At 34.6% G+C, this 20,671-nt stretch overlaps 1 protein-coding gene and 1 long non-coding RNA gene across 4 annotated transcripts in view; both read right to left on the bottom strand.

The window, feature by feature from the left end:
• LOC143222270 (plasma membrane calcium-transporting ATPase 2-like) overlaps nucleotides 1–20,671 on the bottom strand; it is a 251,808-nt gene that overhangs the window by 211,937 nt on the left and 19,200 nt on the right. The gene's annotated exons all lie outside the window — the stretch shown is intronic.
• Nucleotides 1,120–12,351, bottom strand: LOC143223891 (uncharacterized). The gene is made up of 3 exons (XR_013013178.1): nucleotides 12,239–12,351; nucleotides 12,103–12,142; nucleotides 1,120–1,219 (listed from the first exon to the last, which is right to left on the bottom strand). It is a non-coding gene; the product is annotated as an uncharacterized LOC143223891 (long non-coding RNA).

The following is a 20,671-nucleotide window of genomic DNA, read 5'->3' as shown; positions in this document are numbered from 1 at the left end:
AGAATTAAACGATCTGGTCAGAGATTTGGGTTTGTCAAAAGCAAAAGCCGAATTGCTGGGTTCGAGACTGCAGGAATGGTGTTTGCTGTCACCAGGTACGAAAATTTCTGTTTTTCGAAGCCGCCAAGATGATATAACCAAATTCTTTGAACAAGTTGACAGTCTCTGTTTCTGTGTTGACATCGAATGATTGTTCTCTACTTTGGATTGTGACCATGACCCGCAAGAATGACGTCTCTTTATTGATTCATCAATGTTAAGCCTCAAAGCTGTTCTGTTACACAATGACAACGTTCACTCTTCAATACCTGTTGGCTATGCAGCACACATGAAAGAAACCTACGAGAACATGGAAATGTTGCTGAAGCACACCCAGTACAGCAAGTACAACTGGAATATCTGTGGAGATCTGAAAGTCGTTGCTCTGTTACTGGAACTGCAGCTCGGCTGTACAAAGTACTGTTGTTTCATCTGTGAATGGGACAGTCGTGCCAAAGAGTCACATTATTCTAGACAGAGCTGGCGACTCCATAAAAAAGTTAGTTCCAGGCTGACTGCTGTTGGACACTGCAACGTGATGCACCGGACATTGAATACAAACGAAAATCAGGAGCAAAACACTTTTAATTATGTTGAACTTAATAGCGTATTAGAAACACAAACGCAATTAAATACGTTATTGCCGATAAACAGTTAACTGTCTATTTCTCAGAGTTCCTACGTGATGAAGCAAAACCAAAACTTATTTGTCACAATCTGCAAAACCTTTTTAGGAAGCAAAACTTTTCAAAATAATTGTTGTGCAGTGTAATTTGTTGGCCATAAATTAAATGATAAATGAAGAGCACGTATTCCACTTGTTTTCAAAATAATATACATATATTCGAAACTAGTTTAACGTACGTACAACAATTTTTTTATACTGTAATGATCATAGGGATATCATAAACACATGGGATACTCTTCTTCTCGACATCAATGAGTTATAAATACAACTTCCAATAACCGTCTGCTCTTAACTATCTTATAACAAACACTAAAGAATAACAAAACATTCATTCACAAAATAATATAATTATTAATATCTACACTAAACAGTCTTTTATATCATGACAGTACCTTTTCATGTATGTTTTAATTACATATTTCTCTTAAGCAAATTCTCCCTTTTGTTTGAAGCAACAGTGACAATAAAACAGTTCCGTAATGTTGCCCTACCCTACAAAAAGACAGAGAAACTAGTTTATTAATGTTGCAATAACCAACAACAAAACAAAGAATTGTTTCTTCACGTTGTATAAAGCAACGATCACAGGAAATCGGTTTTATAATCAGTGTATGTTTTCTTATAGTGAAGCCACATCGGGCTATCTGCTGTGTCCACCAAGGGAACTCGAGTCCCTTATTTTAGCGTTGTAAATCCATAAACTTGCAGCTGTCCCAGCGAGAGACGTTTCTTAGTGATGTCTTAAACGACAGCAATTTGAGAAAACTGCTTTTTACACTGCATAAACCAATAACAATAAGGAATTCGTTTCGTGATGGGTTTTTTTTTTATCAACAAAACAAAGAACCGTTTCTTTACGTTGTATAACGCAACAACCACAAATAATTAAATTCTTGATGAAACCTTAATGACAAAAAACAACATCAAGAGAACTGCTTTCTATCGTCATGTAAATCAACAATCATCCAAAATCATTTTATGATCTCACCAATACCAAAATAAATAAACCATTTGTTTACGTTCTCTAAAGCAAAAATCACTAGAAATAGACCCAGTGGCACAGCGGTACACCTCCGTAATAACACCGCTAGAAACTACAGGTTTTCGATATTCGTGGTGGGCAGAGCATAGATAGCCCATTGTGTAGCCTTGTACTTAATTTTAAAACAAACACTAGAAATATTTTTCGTGATGATGCCTTAACTCATGAGTTCCTATACTTTCTCAGGACAAGACCCCCAGAGCACTATACATCTTGACTGAGATCCCCATCCAATGAACTTGTGTATAATGAGAGCTATAAAGCATTGTATATTTTGCATATTTGCAAAGGTCCCAGACACTTTTCTCATGCCCTCAGTTTGAGAACACCTCCATTTAACAGACAACAAAACAATTAAGGAAAAAAAGGTTTGTCACCTGATGTTGCTAAATGAAGCTAGAGAAATCTAGTGTTTGAAAGAAAAAGGTTTTTAAACATATTTATTTGTATATTGGCAATCTCTTTTTCTAAACAATTCAAATTTAAAAACTAGTTTCTTTACATTATCGGAGACAAAATTCGCAATAAAATCAGTCCGTTTCGTAATGATGTGAAGACAAGCACCTTTATGCGCTGCCTTCAGCGACAATGTTGAGGAATTAGCTTCATTACTAATCTTTTAAGGAACAACAACTACAATGACAGAAGAGATATTGTTGTAAATTCGTGCCAACAAAAACACAACTCTCATACTCTACGATGTTGAACACTGCCGTTGTCCTTCTATTAAGCAGAGAAAAATATTTGATCTAAAATTAAGATTTTTTATACCACATTTTTGACCGTTCCCTCCACCATAGCACTACAGTTTTAGTTATTTCTGTCCGTTAACTTGTTTAATTTTTATCTTTTTTTTATTTTTGATGCACAGCTTTAAACATTTATTAACAATAAAAGTATATTTTTGTAAGCATTTTTTTCCTTCTTCCTTCTTGAAAACAACAGTGATGACAATTACAATATATTCTGCTTATTGTTTCGTGACGTAATTTATGGAAGTACAATTGTTTTTTTTTTTCGTAGATAAAACACGGTTTTCCAATGCTTTTCTGTAAAACAACTTGGGCATTTGCAAGCTAACCAAATAACTTTGACTGTTTCTTATTTTAAAACGTTAATCTTCCACTGAATTACAAGCATGTAGTCGATCAGATTAAAAAATTCTAATTTACATTTCAAGTTTATTATTAGTGAAGGCAGCCGCGATTAATACTTTATGAAAACACACATTCGTGACATTCGCCTTTCTTATTCACCGTTGCTGTAAAGAAATTTACTTTTTTAATATAAATTATTTTCATCCAAAGACGGGTAATGATTTGCGTAAGGAATTCCATTTATATGTTTGTACTATCAAACTTTGCTTTTTTAGCATATAAACCCTTAAGCATACCGCTGATCCAATGAATGTGTAGGTGGAGTGGAGAGGTCTAGGTAAGGGATAGCATACCTTGGCTTAACGAAAGTTTATATTTAAACTTATCACATGTTATTAGGAACCGCTTTCCTTGAATCAAAGGTGCATTGACAAGTGTTGCCCTCTAGAGGCACAGTGGTATGTCTGCAGATTTACAACGCTAAGAACTTGGTTTCGATTCCCGTGTTGGACAAAGTACATTAACTGTGCGTTTAACTACAAACAAACAAATCGTAAACGCTCCCCCAAAAAAAAAGGAACCTAAGAGCCAATTTCAAAAACAGGAGGCGAGCAACCAATCTGGCATTCCCATAAATATCGTAAGGCTTGAGATAAAGAGTGAACATCTTGGAATTAAAAAAAAAAATGATGTAATATAGAGATTAAGGTAAAACAAATTGGAATACCATACAGACTGGTTATTATTAAACTGATTATTTTCATATTAGTTTTGTTTATGTTATTTGTTTCCAATGGATCAGGGCCCGGCAAAGCCAGGTGGCTACGACACTCGACTCGCAATCTGAGGGTTGGGGGTTCGAATCCCCATAACACCAAAGATGCTCACCCTTGCAGCCGTGGGGAAGTTTTAAGGGTGCGTTCAATCCCACTATTCGTTAGTAAAAGAGTATCCCAAGAGTTGGCGGTGGGTGATGATGAATCACTGCCTTCCCTCTAGTCTTACACTGCTAAATTAGGAACGACTGGCGCATATAGCTCTCGTGTAGCTTTGTGCGAAATTCAAAACAAACAATACAGACAGCTCATTTCGTATCTTTGTGCTCAACTTAAAAGAAGCAAACAAATCAGAGGAGTGTGCTCTCAAATCACTTTTACACCACTCCCTCAATAATGATACTAACAAGATTGTGGCCAAGTGATCAATGTATCAGATTACAGATTTGGAAGACCAATACTCGCGTTTCGTTACAGCCATAAAAAACTCTATCCGCGCTTTGGATCCTTAAGTGCGTTATAAGGGTAACGATCAGCTCCCACTACTCTAAACGAAATTAGTAATTTACGAAATAGCAGCAAGTGCGTTTGACTAGGTGTTTTACCTACAGCCTATGTTTACAATTAGAGACGGCTAGCGCAAATAGTCGTCGAGTAGCTAGCTTATCACGTATATCTGAAAATGTACAAACCTGTTATACTTTAGTATATGTACTTCCGCAGGTTCCCCAAACATGTTCTGTTTCAAGAGTAGATAAAGCCAGCATTAAGAGCAACAAATATTCTTATTTCTTCATTTTCAAGTTTATATGTCGTGCTGTGTTGTAGCCCATAAAATGCACGCTTTACTGACGTCACAACAGTACAAATTACAACGTTAGCATATCTTATGTGACGTCATTTTGGTGTTTACTGACTGACTGACAGACAGAAAACACTACCACGTAATGGTGCCAGTGATTAAAACAGGTGAGGTGACTCCTCCGGGCGGCCTTCAACCCCCTTTTGGGGAAATCACCCCCCTCCGTCTTGACGGTAAATCTGTAGGATTATAATTAAAACGTTGGGCTTCGATATTGTTCTGGGCAGAGCACAAAATGCTCATTATCTAACTTTGTACTTAACCAACAACTATTTATACATATTTCATATTCCTGTTACACATAAGAAACTTATCTTAATTGTAGATAACATTTTTTAAATTATCAAATTAATTGTTTTGTAAATTAGCTCGCTGGTTCGGAAGATAATATAGAGATAAACATATTCGGTAATTATGTCCCGTCAAATTTAATCTCGTGTGGTTGAACAGGGTGTTGTTCATATAAATGAAGATTAAACCTTAATTCCCCGTATCTCTTGTAAAGGATTTTAAACGTACAACAATAAATGAAATAATGACTCGAGTCGTCTTCTCGATAATTGTGTTTAACTACCATTGCTAAAGCTTTCTGGAAAGTCAAAACATTCTCCGTTAACTAATATTCATTAGCAGTTAATAATAATATAGGTTCGTTCCTTTATATCCATTTCATAGCAGCACACAGTAAAACTATTTTTGTTTCTTTATACCTAATCTATGTCAGTTCATCACAAGATTGTGCTAACAGTCAAGCCAAACTTATAACTATTTGTATTTGTACACTACAACGAGATAATTTGGTTCAACTATCTTTTACGTGTGTTAAAATATAATTTGCGCTTATTCATGTTAAAGTGTAATTTATTAGACATAACATCAGTACAGTGCATTTCTATAAAATAGCTTTGTGTTAAATCATCTAAAATGAGTTAATAAATTATAAAGAATTACATAACTTACATTATATCCCTTATGCGTCTTAGCAATTAACTAGTTTCGTTTAATACATATAATGTAAATTAACTTTTTTATATGAATGCTATTGCGTTTTGGGGTATGATAGAGTTTAAAAGCAATTAATAATATTATTATAGTCTTGTACTCAAGTTTCAGCAAACTTTCATTTTAATTTGTCTATTTATATTTAGGCGCAAAACTACACAATAGACAGTGTTTTTCTGTGCTTTACACACTAAGGAGTCAAGGCCCGGCATGGCCAAGCGTGTTAAGGCGTGTGACTCGTAATTTGAGGGTCGCGGGTTAGCATCCCCGTCGCACCAAACATGCTCGCCCTTTCAGCCGTGGGGGCGTTATAATGTGACGGTCAATCCCACTATTCGTTGGTAAAAGAGTAGCCAAGAGTTGGCGGTGATGACAAGCGGCCTTCCCTCCAGCCTTACACTGCTAAATTAGGAACGGCTAGCGCAGATAGGCCTTGTGTAGCTTTACGCGGAATTCAAAACAAATAAATCCTTACTCTGATATTCTCGAGCGCACTGATCATTAACAGATAAGAATAACCCTGCTAATGACTAGAAGTTTAAACAGCAAAAATATTTATTGAGTCTAAACCTGAAATACTAAATTGATTGAGTGCAATACAAGACTGAACAAAACAGTTTTTGTTATTAAGATCTACTACGATAAAAATAAGGATGTGAACTAAATACTAGATGACACTTCTTAAGAAGATATTCATGAATGAAATCCTTTAAAAATAAGTCTGTCTTAGACTGGGAGAGCACGGCATTATATACACAAACAATAACACATGGGAAACATCCGAAAATTCTTAAGTTTGCGGGTAAATAACATATGGAAGTCAATAAGTAAATATTACAGAAGTATATATACTTGAAAAAGGCTGATACACTAAATAGTTTACCTTCCGAAATTAAAAGAGAATATGATATCCATATGTGCTGATGGTTTTTGTTTGTTTGCGTATTTCGCGCAAAGCTACACGAGGGCTATCTGCGCTAGCCGTCCCTAATTTAGTAGTGTAAGACTAGAGGGAAGGCAGTTAGTCATCACCACCCACCGCCAACTATTCTTTTATTAACAAATAGTGAGATTGACCGTGATATTGTAATGCTCTCACGGCTGAAAAGGCGAACATGTTTGGTGTGACGGGGATTCGAACCTGCAACCCTCAGACTACGAGCCGAGCTCCTTAACCATCTGGCCATACCGGGCACAGTTGCTAATGGAATTTAATCTACGCCCTACCTTCGGTGGGCTCAGTAGACAGATCAATGTAGCTTTGTTATAAGAAAAACGGACACACATCTTTGCTTTATACTGATGCGTCTTTTGCCATTTAGGGTTCTTATTTTCTTAACTGTCATTAATGTTAAAAACACACATCAATTTAATAATTATCAGATATTTTTATTCACTAATTCATTTGATATTTCTTTTATTCCTCCTCGTTAATTTATTTTTCCGATTGTGTTTTTTTATTTGGTTGTCTTTTTTTTAAACGGCCCGCCCTCAAGTGGTTCAGCCGTGAGTCTACGTGCTTCAAATACAAAAAAAAAAAAATCAGCTTTTGATACCCGTTGGCAAAAGCACATATAGCCCATTGTGTATCTTTGTACTTAAAATAGATAAATCAACCAAACTTTTATAACTATTTTTTATTCGCTTTCTGAATCACTTGCCAGCTGTCCCACAAACGCGTTACTTACAATAGTTCTCCCACTTCAAAATGCTTGTATGCGCTTTTCCATCTAGCTTTTCAATGTGCTACCATTTAAAATAAAACTTAGATCCGCTATTACGGAACAAGAAGAAGTTTATATGAATACAAGTTTCAACATTTTAATTCAAGTTGTATATGTAGTAAATAATTAGTTATTAAATTGGTCTTTAACAACTAAACAGAATTCAATTTAAATTTTGCTGCATTAAATTAATACAATAAACTAAACACGAGATAATAATGTAAATATTTCATATTAAATTCGTTATTTCTTGTTTGTTGTCAAGCGCAAAACTATTCTTGGGCTGTATCTGGTCTGCCCACAGCGGGTGTCGAAATTCGATTTTTACCGTTTTAACTTTCACGTTTATCACTGACTCATAGTAGAGAGCGGGGGCGTTAAATGTACTGTACTGTTTAAGTGAAACCAAATAAATGAATTATTAACTGAGAAAGATGCGACAAGTTTGTATTTTTGTTTTGAATTTCGCGCAAAGCTACTCGAGGGCTATCTGTGCTAGCCGTCCTTAATTTAGCAGTGTAAGACTAGAGGGAAGGCAACTAGTCATCACCACCCACCGCCAACTCTTGTGCTACTCTTACCAACGAATAGTGGGATTGATCGTCACATCATAACACCTCCACGGCTAAAAGGGCGAGCATGTTTCATGTGAGGGTGATTCGGGCCCGTGACCCACGGATTTCGATTGTGTTTGTTTGTTTGTTTTATAATTTCGCACAAAGCTACTCGAGGGCTATCTGTGCTAGCCGTCCCTAATTTAGCAGTGTAAGACTAGAGGGAAGGCAGCTAGTCATCACCACCCACCGCCAACTCTTGGGCTACTCTTTTACCAACGAATAGTGGGATTGACCGTCACATTATAACGCCCCCACGGCTGAAAGAGCGAGCATGTTTGGCGCGACGGGGATGCGAACCCGCGACCCTCAGATTACAAGTCGCACGCCTTAACACGCTTGATCATGCCGGGCCACGGATTACGAGATGCGATAAATAATTGTAAAATGTAAATATAATAATTATATTAACTAAAGTAAAACAATAAATAAAAAAGTGCAGAATGTACAGAATAAGTAATAAATTCAATTAGTAGTGCTCAAGATGGCCAGATGGTTAAGAAACTCGACTCGTAATCCGAGGGTGGCGGGTTCGATTCCCCGTCGCACTAAACATACCTGCCCTTTCAGCCGTGAGGGCGTTATAATATGACGGTCAATCCAACAATTCGATTTTAAAAGAGTAGCCCAAGAGTTGGCGGTAGATGGTGATAACTAGCTGCCTTCCTTCTAGTCTTATACTGATAAATTAGGGGCGGCTAGCGCAGATAGCCCTCGTGTACCTTTGCGCGAAATTAAAAAAACAAAAATCAATTAGAAATATTATCAGTTGCTAATCTAGCAGTAAGAGAGAAATAGAAAAATTAAATAATTGACTATTTACAAATAATTACTGATCTAAAATTATCAACCATTATGAAAAAAAATTAGCAACTGCAAAGCTCCGTTGTCTATTAAACCAAAGGTTTACATCATTATGTAAACACAGTTGACAACCGCCTAAATGTTTCACTATCCACAGATCTACATTGGGAAAACTATAGATCGCTCTCTCATAACTCTGGTTAAGAAAGGACAAACGTATCATCCAGTTTGAGGATATATTACTTGCCTATATAACTAACGAAAACCAATATGTCATTTAAATTAAACAACTGAATATTTAAGGCATTAGTATAACGGAATTATTTGTTTGAATATCCTCCCAAATAACAAAGTTTTTATTTATAACACTTCCCTCGATAGGTAAGCAGTAAGTCCGAGGACTTATAACGCTGCCAGTTTGGTTTCAATATCCGCAGTGAACACAATCCAAAATAGCCTGTTGTTTAGCTTTGCGCTTAACAACAAATAAGTCCCCCACTGGTACAGCGGTAAGTCTACGGATTTACAACGCTAAAATCAGTGGTTCGATTCCCCTCGGTGGACTCAGCAGATAGCCCAATGTGGCTTTGCTATAAGAAAACACCCACATACAAATAAAGATATCACTGATGTTTTAAAATTTTGTAGAGAAAATTCAAACATTGTTTACGAAAAACACGACTAATCAGTTGTTTTTCAGCAGTGGCGTAGCGGCTCATAGAATATTTCTGACTTTTAAGTACAAATTTTTAGCTCATAGCTCTGTCATCTTTTCACCGATTTGAGGTATAATTATAAATTGGAACTCAGATGGTCAAGACTTTCGACTGATATATTTGATGACGACCAAGATCTCATAGATTTATTTACTCTAATCCTGCCTTAAAAAATTTCAATTTGAGGATAGGCTGATAAAAGTCCTGAAGAGAAATAAAACTGAATGAGATATAACGCTCCATGGTTGGTATTGCTGGTTAAAAAAAATTAAGTTAATAAAGAAGGGAGAAGGAAAATGTCTCATAGATTAATGTATTCTAATTCTGCCTAAAAGAATTTTAAGTGCTGTGGCTATTGAGGATTCCTTCTTATTTCATAAGGAAATTGTTTCATTTCAAATATCATGAAATAGAATTTAAAAAGTAGTTCAACGTAAAAGTAATTCCTTTATTGAAACAAAACCACGTGTATTAAGATCAGTTGGCTTAAATGCAAAAATGGTTTACACGGAACATTGTAATCGAAGTAATATTCATTTCTGATATTCACTTAACCCGTAAACCTAATTTTGTAAAACTACAACCAAACTAAATGATGGCAAAGAGACTGGCATTCACGTATGTTTTTTTACACGTGCCAGCTCTTTCACAAGGAGCTTTCGTTTTCAAAGTATTTAAATACAATACCTTCTCATTGTGAAATTTTTTTCACTGGCAGTACTTGGAACATTTCAAGCTCTATGAAGCAGGCTTTAGGCTTTTGTCAAGTTTTATAAAGACTTTTCATTATCTTCAAATATCTGCTGTCTGAGGAAGAAAACTGCTTATTGCGAATCATCTCCATTCCTTTCCCAAGGGAGGATGGGTAATAATCTAATGTTTACTGCCAAGAATGTGCGTGGGTGCTTGTTTCCCCATGTTAAGACTAAATCAATACATTCTTTATGAATTTCAGTAAAATTTGGTATTAGAGTTGAATGTCATTATCGTAAGGGAGAATAGGTCAAAGGTCACATCATTATCGAAGTCTACAGCTTTAAAGGTTAACATCAGTTGAACTTTAGAAAATGTTTTATTTATGATAGTTTTTTTTATAATCTTCATTTTGGGAAAAGTTTACTCCGCGGTTCCAGAATCTGAATGTCTAAGCAAAAAAACCTTTATGTTGAAGTTAGTCTACTAGAAGCATCATATTATATTCCTGCTTAAATTATTGAAGCTTAACTGAACTTTCTTTAATCCAGTTCTGCCAATTCACGTCTCCAAAATATAATAGGTATATAGTCAGTTCAGTCATCAAACGTATTTAAGTTGTTGAAGAGAATGAAAAAAACATTCAGCAATAAAAGCCAGAACAACGTAGTTTTTGAATATACACATGTATATAATATCTATACATGTTACGTCTGATGTTTCTAATTGTAGCATACGTATATAATTACTAGCTGATCATTGTAATAGCACTAGAATACATATTTATTTATTCAGTTTATCTTTAGCCCATTGAATTAATTTAGTAGCGAAATGTATACTTACACCTCCAACCAACCAGTTTTCCTGCGGGACAGACATCTAAATCTTTATCAGAGGAGTTTGTAAACACATTGAAAGACCATAATAATATTTGGTATATGTATATATACGTATTCATTACACATTCATTCCAAATGCCAACGTATCTGTGGGTTAAAAACCTAGGTGCATTTTACACGTACTCTGAACATCTTGGTTGTTTTTATCAGAATATAATTTTACTAATTTTTTGTTTCTATAAGTCTTAGTAACTGTTTTTACGGTTTTACAATTCCTCCAGGACTTACAGGAAATACTAACATTTTTCAGTAAAATTATATCTTGAGGAGAGACTTTTTTTTTAATTTCGCGCAAAGCTACTCGAGGGCTATCTGCGCTAGCCGTCCCTAATTTAGCAGTGTAAGACTAGAGGGAAAGCAGCTAGTCATCACCACCCACCGCCAACTCTTGGGCTATTCGTTTACCAACGAATAGTGGGATTGACCGTCACATTATAACGCCCCCACGGCTGAAAAGGCGGGCATGTTTGGTGCGACAGGGATTCGAACCAACGACCCTCGGATTACGAGTCGAACTCCTTAACACGCTTGGCCATGCCGGGCCCGAGGAGAAACATTTGAAGCCACAAAGACAGTAGAAGAAAGTGATAAAGAACAGGAAAAGAAACAGATATTTCATTTATTTGTTATTCGTATCCACAGAAGAACTTTACTGACGTTTGAGTTATATTAACGAAAAGTAATGATTATGTATTCCACTGTTGTACTTAATCTCTCTGACTTAATGGTCCGGCATGGCCACGTGGTTAGGGCGATCGAGTCGTAATCTGAGGGTCGCGGGTTCAAATCCCCGTCACACCAAACATGCTCGCCCTTTCAGCCGGGAAGGGGTGTTATAAAGCTATTCGTCAGTAAAAGAGAGGGTGGTGATGACTAGCTGCCTTCCCTCTAGCCTTACACTGCTAAATTAGGGGCGGCTAGTGTAGATAACCCTCGTGTAGCTTTCCGCGAAATTCGAAAACAAAGACATTTCTTTGACTTTATATCTCCGGGTTACATTTTATGAAACCAATTTCGTAGCTTTACAGTTATTACTTACAGATCTAAACTGACTAAACGTGTACAAGAGAAATTTCAGACACATAAAAATTGATAGTTATTAAATCTTCAATATCCAAACAGATAATAGAGAACTATAAGACTTACGGTTTTTACATTTAACATCTGACGATTTCCTTCTTTTGGCCTAATAATAAAAAAAAAAAAAGATAAAAAAGTTGCTTGTTACTTTTTATATCTCAGACTAAAGAAGACACTAATTTAACTAACTAATTCAACATACAAATCAACTCTAGCGGCATTCCTTTTTACGTTAACTTTATACAATGCTACATGAATAAAATCATGCTCTTCAGAGCTTGGGAGTCTTTTAAAGATAGGGAACAAATAATTCATTTACTCACAAGAATGCTTACCAACTGTGTCAAAGAATCTAAAAATACCTAATGAACGAAACTTTTGACATCGTTTGCAATATCAGTGTGTTTTGAAACGGGAAAAATTTGCAACTGAAGTTAGGTAATGCAATATCGTTGAAAGACTGGAGTTGTTTCAAATGTGCATGTAACTTTGTGTTTCACTTGTTATTCAAATTAAGCAAATTAAAACGAAAAATGTTGGCTCAGTAACTTTCATTTTTAATGCTTGCGAAATGTTTTCTATTTATTCATAGTACTAACAGCAGGCTGTCAGTTCATGTGTATTTAGTCGCCATAGGCTATTCTTAGTTTGTAAGGGTCACAATTTTGAACGAGGTTTAATTGTATTTTTTGTTAATAACTGAAATAATTATAACACAAACTAGAGTGTCACTAAATACGTTTATAAACAACTACGTTACTAGATTTTCCTAAATCCTAAATTTCGCTATCTAACAATTAATTTTATTCTCTCTTTCGAATCATAATTGAGATTATAATGTGGCAACAAACTTAGTTTGAGAAAATCAATCTAAATTTAGCCCAAGGCTCGTAACGACTATGAACAAACTTCCTACCTGTTAGATTTGTTTATGTGACCGTTTGGTTGGGCTGCAGTCCAAAACCAACATAAGTTGAAAAATAATTAAACAATAAACAAAAGTAAAATTAATTTCATTACAAAATTAATTTGAACAAGAAAAAGAAAACAGAAAACACCACAACTTCTTAAACCTTCTTTGCAAGTGTAAGCTAAGTTCCCATACGATGTACATGAATAATCGAAAAGTTGCAGATGTTGTTTTTATATACTTTTGGTAACTGGAATACAATGACAACACAACTATCATAGGCTCTTGATTAATATTTTCAAAGTTATTAACCGTACTTATTAATTAAAGGATACTGTTAGTACAATCAAATAAACCAGTTACCCCGATCATTCTAATGGTCTTCTTTATCAGCGAGGGCATGAGCGAAAAGCGTAATAGCTAGTCATGTGATATCTAGCGACATCTATCGGTGTAGTAACTACTCTCCTTCCATAATTGTGCTTTTCATCAAAAATATTTCCTTTTAAGAATGCAAATATTTATAAAGTCAGGTTTCGCTTTCTATTAACAAAGATTAAATAAATGCAAACCAAAACGTATGTAGCTATACAAAATATTAAAATGTTTTTTTGTCATTCAAAACTAGGAGTCATTATTCTAAGATCCCGAGCCCGGCATGACCAGGCATTCGACTCGTATTCTGAGGGTCGCGGGTTCGAATCCCCGTTGTACCAAACATGGTCGCCCTTTCAGCCGTGGGGACGTTATAATGTGACGGTCAATTCCACTATTAGTTGGTAAAAGAGTAGCCCAAGAGTTGACAGGGGTTGTTGATGACTAACTAGCTGCCTTCCCTCTAGCCTTACACTGCTAAATTAGGGACGGCTAGCGCAGATAGCCCTCGAGTAGCTTTGTACGAAATTTAAAACAAACAAACAATCTAAGATCGTGTAACTTGTTTCCTGTTTAAAAAAACAATGTAATTATACATTTCATAAAGGCATTACAAGCTAAATTATGTTTTAACAAATTTTACCAGTGGTACTTCATTAGGAAACTTCGAACAAAACGTAAACTACTAAACATAAAAAACAAAATGTAATCACTGCATCTTGCTCCTTTTTTTTTTGTTTAACGGAGACCGAGAGTGTGATTCGTTGAGTATTTATTAAATAAGAAAGTCTTTAATAAAAACCTGATAAAAACTATTTCTATAAATTGTAATGTAAACAACAATAATTTAAAATTATTTTACGGAAAAAATAAAACGCGAAACAAGACTTTTTTATTTATAATGAAGAAAAATTAATCTGTCTGATACAAAAATAAGAAAATAAATTAAGTTATTTTTCTTATTTAGATAGAAATCGTGCAAGTGAAGCTTAAAAAATAAAATAAAATAATAAAAAGTTTTTAGCTAGACTACAGAAATTAGAGTATTGTGTAGAAGTGAAATTGAATAAACTTATATTCCATGTGTCATTATACCTCACCCACATTTTGGAAGTTATCAAACTAAATATGGATCATGCGTCAAAATAATATCACTAACATAAATGACTAATGTATATATATTTCACACAAGCAACAAGGTTTCTATGAAAACTATATGTTTATCATTGGTTGATTTTCCCCATCTAATTAAGATTTTCTCAATTTACTAGCGTATTTATCATGCATTAATTCTTTGTGTTTCTTTTACTGCCCTTTCTTAAACCGCTGGTGTTTTTATTACGATTACTTTCCCTTATAATAGTTCGTTTGTCATTGACATAAAATTCTAAATCAAATGTTGACTTCATACGAGACATGCATTGTGTTTTATTCGTTAGAAGATTACATTAAATATGAACTATTCCTCCTTAAATAAAATTGAAACACAAATAATTCTCACATGCTTACATAGACACACATATACTTTAACCCCCTAATGCACACGAAAAGTAAGACATGAAAGGTAAGGAAACTTACTTTATTTGTTTGGTTTTGTTCTGTGCAAAACTATACAAGGCTTACTGCGCTGGACATTGCTTGTCTCCTAGCAATAACCACATGGAAGGCCATTTACTGTCATCTCTTGGGCTGCTCTTGTCATATTGGTTTGGTTTCTTTTGAATTTTGCGCAAATTTACTCGAGAGCTATCTGCGCTAGCCGTCTCTAATTTAGCAGTGTAAGACTAGAGGAAAGGCAGCTAGTCATCACCACCCACCGCCAACTCTTGGGCTACTCTGTTACCAATGAATAGTGGGATTGACCGTCACATTATAACACCCCCAAGGCTGAAAGGACGAGCATGTTTGATGTGACGGGGATTCGAACCCGCGACCCTCAAATTACGAGTCGAGTGCCATAACCACCTGGCCATGCTGGGCTCTTGTCATATTGAATAGTAGATTTTGACCATCACTCTTATAACGCACCCACTGCCAGAAAGTGCGGGAGAGCTCTTTAAAAACAGTTTAATTAATTAATATTCTTGTATTAAATAGTGTATTTGAAAAATGTAGAGTTATAAAGGCATAAAATTAGTCAAATCTCAAAGACACGAAAAAATTGTTAGTGACGTATGAATTCAAAAATTCTAGATTTTAATTAATATTTGATATAGATATATGCTGTAATAATGTTTCAGCTAATGGAATATGTAAATACAGTTTTATTAGTGGTTGGAATTGAATTAATCATTAACGCAATTGATTAAATGCTCAGAACATGTTGTTTACTCACACTCACAGATGGCAACATACTGGATGTAATATTAAGATATAATTGATCTCGTGAAATGAGAAGAAAATTTATTACCGACGTTTTTTTCATCTGTTTATTTATTTATTAATTACAAAAAAGTAAATTTCAACCCAAATGAATTACTAACTTTTAAAAACCTCTTACTAGAATAATTAACGCAACACGCGACAAATTATATGCTTATTACTTTTTAAAGTAAACATGTAATTATTATTTTTCAAATTATATTTGTATTTCGTTGTTATCAGTTTGAAAGTCGAGTTTTGCTCAAGTAACACTTGATCTGAAAGCATCCAAGATGTGAATTCTCTAAGTGACAATTAACCAACTTTCCTTCGGAGAACACAGAACGAGACATCCAGAAACAGAAAGTTATTTTTCATGTCAGAAAATCAAATACAGATCAGAAGAAGCCGCGTCCTAGCGCCTGACTCTAAGTGCACATTTATCTCGCAGACGAGGTACGTTTTGTGTGCAAGTATGGCTTTGTCTCTATTTTTAAGGTCGTGTTTGTTCCTGTAAATTTGATATAATTTTGTTTTCAGTTTTCGTGTGATTTATTTAGCAGAAGTCAGCCAAGTTTTTGTTGGTATTTCGTTTGTTTTTCATTCACTGCAGATAAAGCTCTTGCACATAGTTAACATTTTGCAGTAAATAAGCTTGGTTTCGTTTTTTTTTTATATAGCATTAACTTATTTCTTATGAAACTCGGGATGGCCAGGTAGTTAAAGCACTCGACTCGTAATCCCAAGGTCGCGGATTCGAATCTCCGTCACACCAAACATGCTTGCCGTTTCAGCCGTGGAGGCGTTATAATGACGTTCGATCCCACTATAAGTTGGCAAAAGAGTAGCCCAAGACTTGACGGTGGGTGGTGATGACTAGCTGCCTTCTCTCTAGTCTTACACTGCTAAATTAGGGACGGCTAACGCAGATAGTCCTCGTGTAACTTTGCGCAAAATTCAAACCAATCCAATTTTTTATGAAGGAGCTGAAGTAAATATATTTTCTCTTTCATTAGAATTCAACTTTCACCATGTGAAGTGAACACTGTTTTAAGAATAAGGTTTAAACAAGGTATCAGCTTGTTTTTTGGATAGTATTTTGGTACTTATATTTGGTTTAATACAACTTCAGTAGTTTTCTTTTTTCGTTGTTTTTTAACTTAGAGTTTTATTTTCATTCTTCGTGTTAGATAACCTTATCTTACAGGGAAACAACACGAACTGACGAACTCATTCACCGTTGTCTCCTTTTGCTCTTTTCTACTCAACACATACCGCGGAACATTTGTTCTTATTTTGTTTTGGTATTGCAACTGAACTGTTATATTGTTTTTTCAGTAAACATTTCTGTAAAATTGTGAATTTATTGGTATCCAAGTTCTTCCCAACGTTTTGATTGCAAATCAGGAAAGCATTTTGACGCCATAGTGCGATATATTTAAAGTATCTGGCCTCACCAATTATTCGACTGAAAATGCTGTTTTGTGGGGAATTCTACACTTGTTCATCACAAAATACCACATGCAAAGGAAAAACAAAAAATCAAAAACAAAATTAAGACTGGTTAATAACTAGTATCATAACTTTGGATTTAGGGAAAGTACAGATGTGAATAAAAAACATTTGCTATGTTTTCTTGTGTAAAAAGAGTATTTCATGATTTCTATTGCGACTGGTAAGTAATTAGCATATAATGACAGGAGACTAAGACAATTCTTCCAATAACGAAAAATTTAGAGGAACATATCTCTTCTCGATCATGAAAGTTATTTTTACGTTGGTAATATAAACTACAAAAAACAGTAATATAATATCTCAAGGTGAGATCCTTAGACAGTAAATTTACAGTCTCAACGTGCTCTGCTTAGCTCTAAATGTAGTTAACCTGCAATCTCACTACGCAAATACAGGTCAAGCATGACCAGCTGGTTAGAGTCGCGGGTTCAAATCTCCGTTCCACCAAACATGCATGCCTGTTCAACAACGGAGGCGTTATAATGCGACGGTTAATCCCATGATTAGTTGATGAAAGAGTAGCCCAAGAGTTTGTGGTGGGTTACGTAACTAGCTGCTTTCCCTCTAGTCTTACACTGTTAAATTAGAGACGGCTAACTAAATTCAAATCATAATATAAATGCAACAGCCCCCAGTGGCACAGCGTTATGTCTGCGGACTTACAACGATAAAAATCCTGGTTTCGATATCCGCGGTGAGCAGAGCACAGATAACCCATTCCGTACTTTGGTGCTTAATTACAAACCAACAAAAGCAAATATAATTAATTCACAATTCAATAAACAACTACTGCTAAAGTTAAATACAACTGACCTAGTTCAGAGTGCAGAATCTCTAGTTGAATGAGACCTACAGTGAGAAACTTAATAAGAAAAAAATAAAATCAAGTCGAACATATTCACGTTTGTCTTTAAGAAATAGTCAATTAATTCAATTTTATATGTTCTTACTGTCCAAAAATATGTTTACTTGCACAAATAAAATTTGATTCGATGTAGTTGAACTTCTAGGGCAAAAGTTCGCAGACGGACATATAACGTAATGTTTTGGGACAACAAGAAACCTACTGTTTCACCTCGGCTGTCCCATCCTCTAAACTAAAACTATTAGTAAATATTTTTTTTAATCTTAAAGCCAGCCTTTACCATTCACACCATTATCAAGTTTTCTGTTAAACTTACTTAAATTTATTACCTCGACAACATCCGAAGGCAACACATTCCAAAGGTCAACCACCCTGTTAGAAAAATATAACTGCTTTAACTGAAGATGACTCCTACCTTGCCAAAATTTATATTTGTGTCTCGTAGTCCTACTACTTTCACTTTTAAGAGACCGATCAACTATTACACCAACATTCTTTCTTTCATTACACTGTTATTGTTATTCCCATATAAATTATACTTATAATTCAAATTATGATAACCCAAATGCATTATTTTCCTTTTATTATAATTAAAACCCATCTACCATTTATTTATCCAACTTAATAAATGATTTAAATTCTTTCATAATTCAGCAGTATCCTCTTCACAGCTAACAACTCCCAAGACCTTGACATCATCAGCCAATTAAAGTAATTTATTGACCATATTTTATCTATGTCACTGATGTAAATCAAGAACAGCAAATGTTCTAAGATTGATCCATGAAGTACTCCACTTGTAACATTAATCCAATTTAACTGAACTCCATTTGTAACAACCTTCTGCTTTCTTCTATCTAATTATCAAACTTACTCTCCACATCTATAAAGAAAACTTTTATAAGACTTTTATGTGGCACCTGGTCGGATACTTTTTGAAAATCCAGATACACCAAATCTACACACTTACCCTCATTTACATAAGCAGTAACCTTTTCAAAGAATGTCAAAAGATTTGCAAAGCAAAGTTTTTCCCTCAATGAAACTATGTTTACTATTTAATAAAATTCTGAATTTTGTGAAATGGATTTGTAAAAAAATCTTTTATCAGACCTTACAACTAGATAGTAACATTGATAGAGCGTTCAATATAGTTATTTAACGGTTAATATTATAGTTGAAAAAATTCAGTTGATTATTTCGTCCATACATTTTATTCAAAATAATACAAAAAATGTGAAACCTAATCTATCATTTACCACTTATCAACGCGTGCATAGTAGTGAAGTGTGTAATATACGTGTATGGTCTTTTAAAGCCTGCTTTTAGTCCTTGCTAAGGGTTACTGCCGGGTGATAAATTGAATAATTGATTGCGCTACACATTTATTCATTTTATAATTTTGTAAATAGTTTTCAGAAGACGTAATAGACGTCCATGAAACTTTGTAGAGAAAATAAATCTGGAAAATTAAATTTCATTTATTTTCTTATGTGAAGGTATCGTGTGTGTGTAATAACCGGAATTTAGTATAAGGATGGACACATGACCAGGTTTTCAGTATAATAAAATACTGAGCAAGTATAATATACAATTAATTTATTTTTAAACTGATCAACGGTCGTTTAAAATGCATTCCACTAGTTTCAGCATCGTTCACGTCATCTGTTGATTGTTTTAAAAAACAAATTTTAATTGTCTATTATACGATTTTGCTCGTTGAATATTTTAATATATTTTAAATACCTATAAATGTTTCCTAGAATTGTATCTATGTTTTTAGTCATATTTTGCTAACACTTCAGTTATATGCTAACCCTTCTTGGAATGGAGACAAATCAGGTGATAAACTATGATGTGCATATAGTTCATAAGTAAATGAACGGTCGTCCTGTAGTTGTGATCTATTCATTCCGTTTCTAAGACTGTTCATTATTTCTTGTGTTTATGTTGTTTTCTAGATTTTTCAATTAAATATATTTGACTGTGTACCTTACATTTATATGATGTGATTATATGAATCACATCACATAAATGTATTCATGTCAGAAATTTAGAATTTTCAAGGAGGAAATATCCTTCGTACTTATAAACAACAAAAAACTAAGTAATATGGATCAACTTGGGGACTCAGAACCATCCTGAAAAAGACGTGCTGCAATAAGTGAAATGTAGTTCCTTGTGAGAAGTGAGCCTACCAACACAAAGATTAATGGCATAAACCATCCTCGTACCTCAAGCAACAATGCAAAGTATAATAAAGGACTTCAGTCTGGAAAAACAACACATGTCACGTATGCACAAGCTGCTTCCACGACATATATATATTTAATGGTATAATTCAAGCAGCTAAAGAATGAAACGTGTATTCAAAGTATTCCATAATAAGACATACCAGTCAAGTCACTAGATGTAGCATCTATCGATTTATATGCGATTTGATTACAAAAACAGGCACCGGGAAACTGTCTCTTTTACATACTAAATGGATTATGGAAAACCACATTGATAAGTTATGACTTTAGACTTTAGACATGAGAGTCTTACGATGGAGTCTCTTGCAATGGAAGCTACGCTGCAGGGATATAATCAAATAGTTTGTTTGTATT

This window comes from Tachypleus tridentatus, chromosome 8, assembly GCF_004210375.1.
Source record: "Tachypleus tridentatus isolate NWPU-2018 chromosome 8, ASM421037v1, whole genome shotgun sequence".
Lineage (NCBI taxonomy): Eukaryota > Metazoa > Arthropoda > Merostomata > Xiphosura > Limulidae > Tachypleus > Tachypleus tridentatus.
The sequence above is the reverse complement of the archived record's forward strand: the minus strand, read 5'-3'. Positions and strand labels throughout refer to the sequence as shown.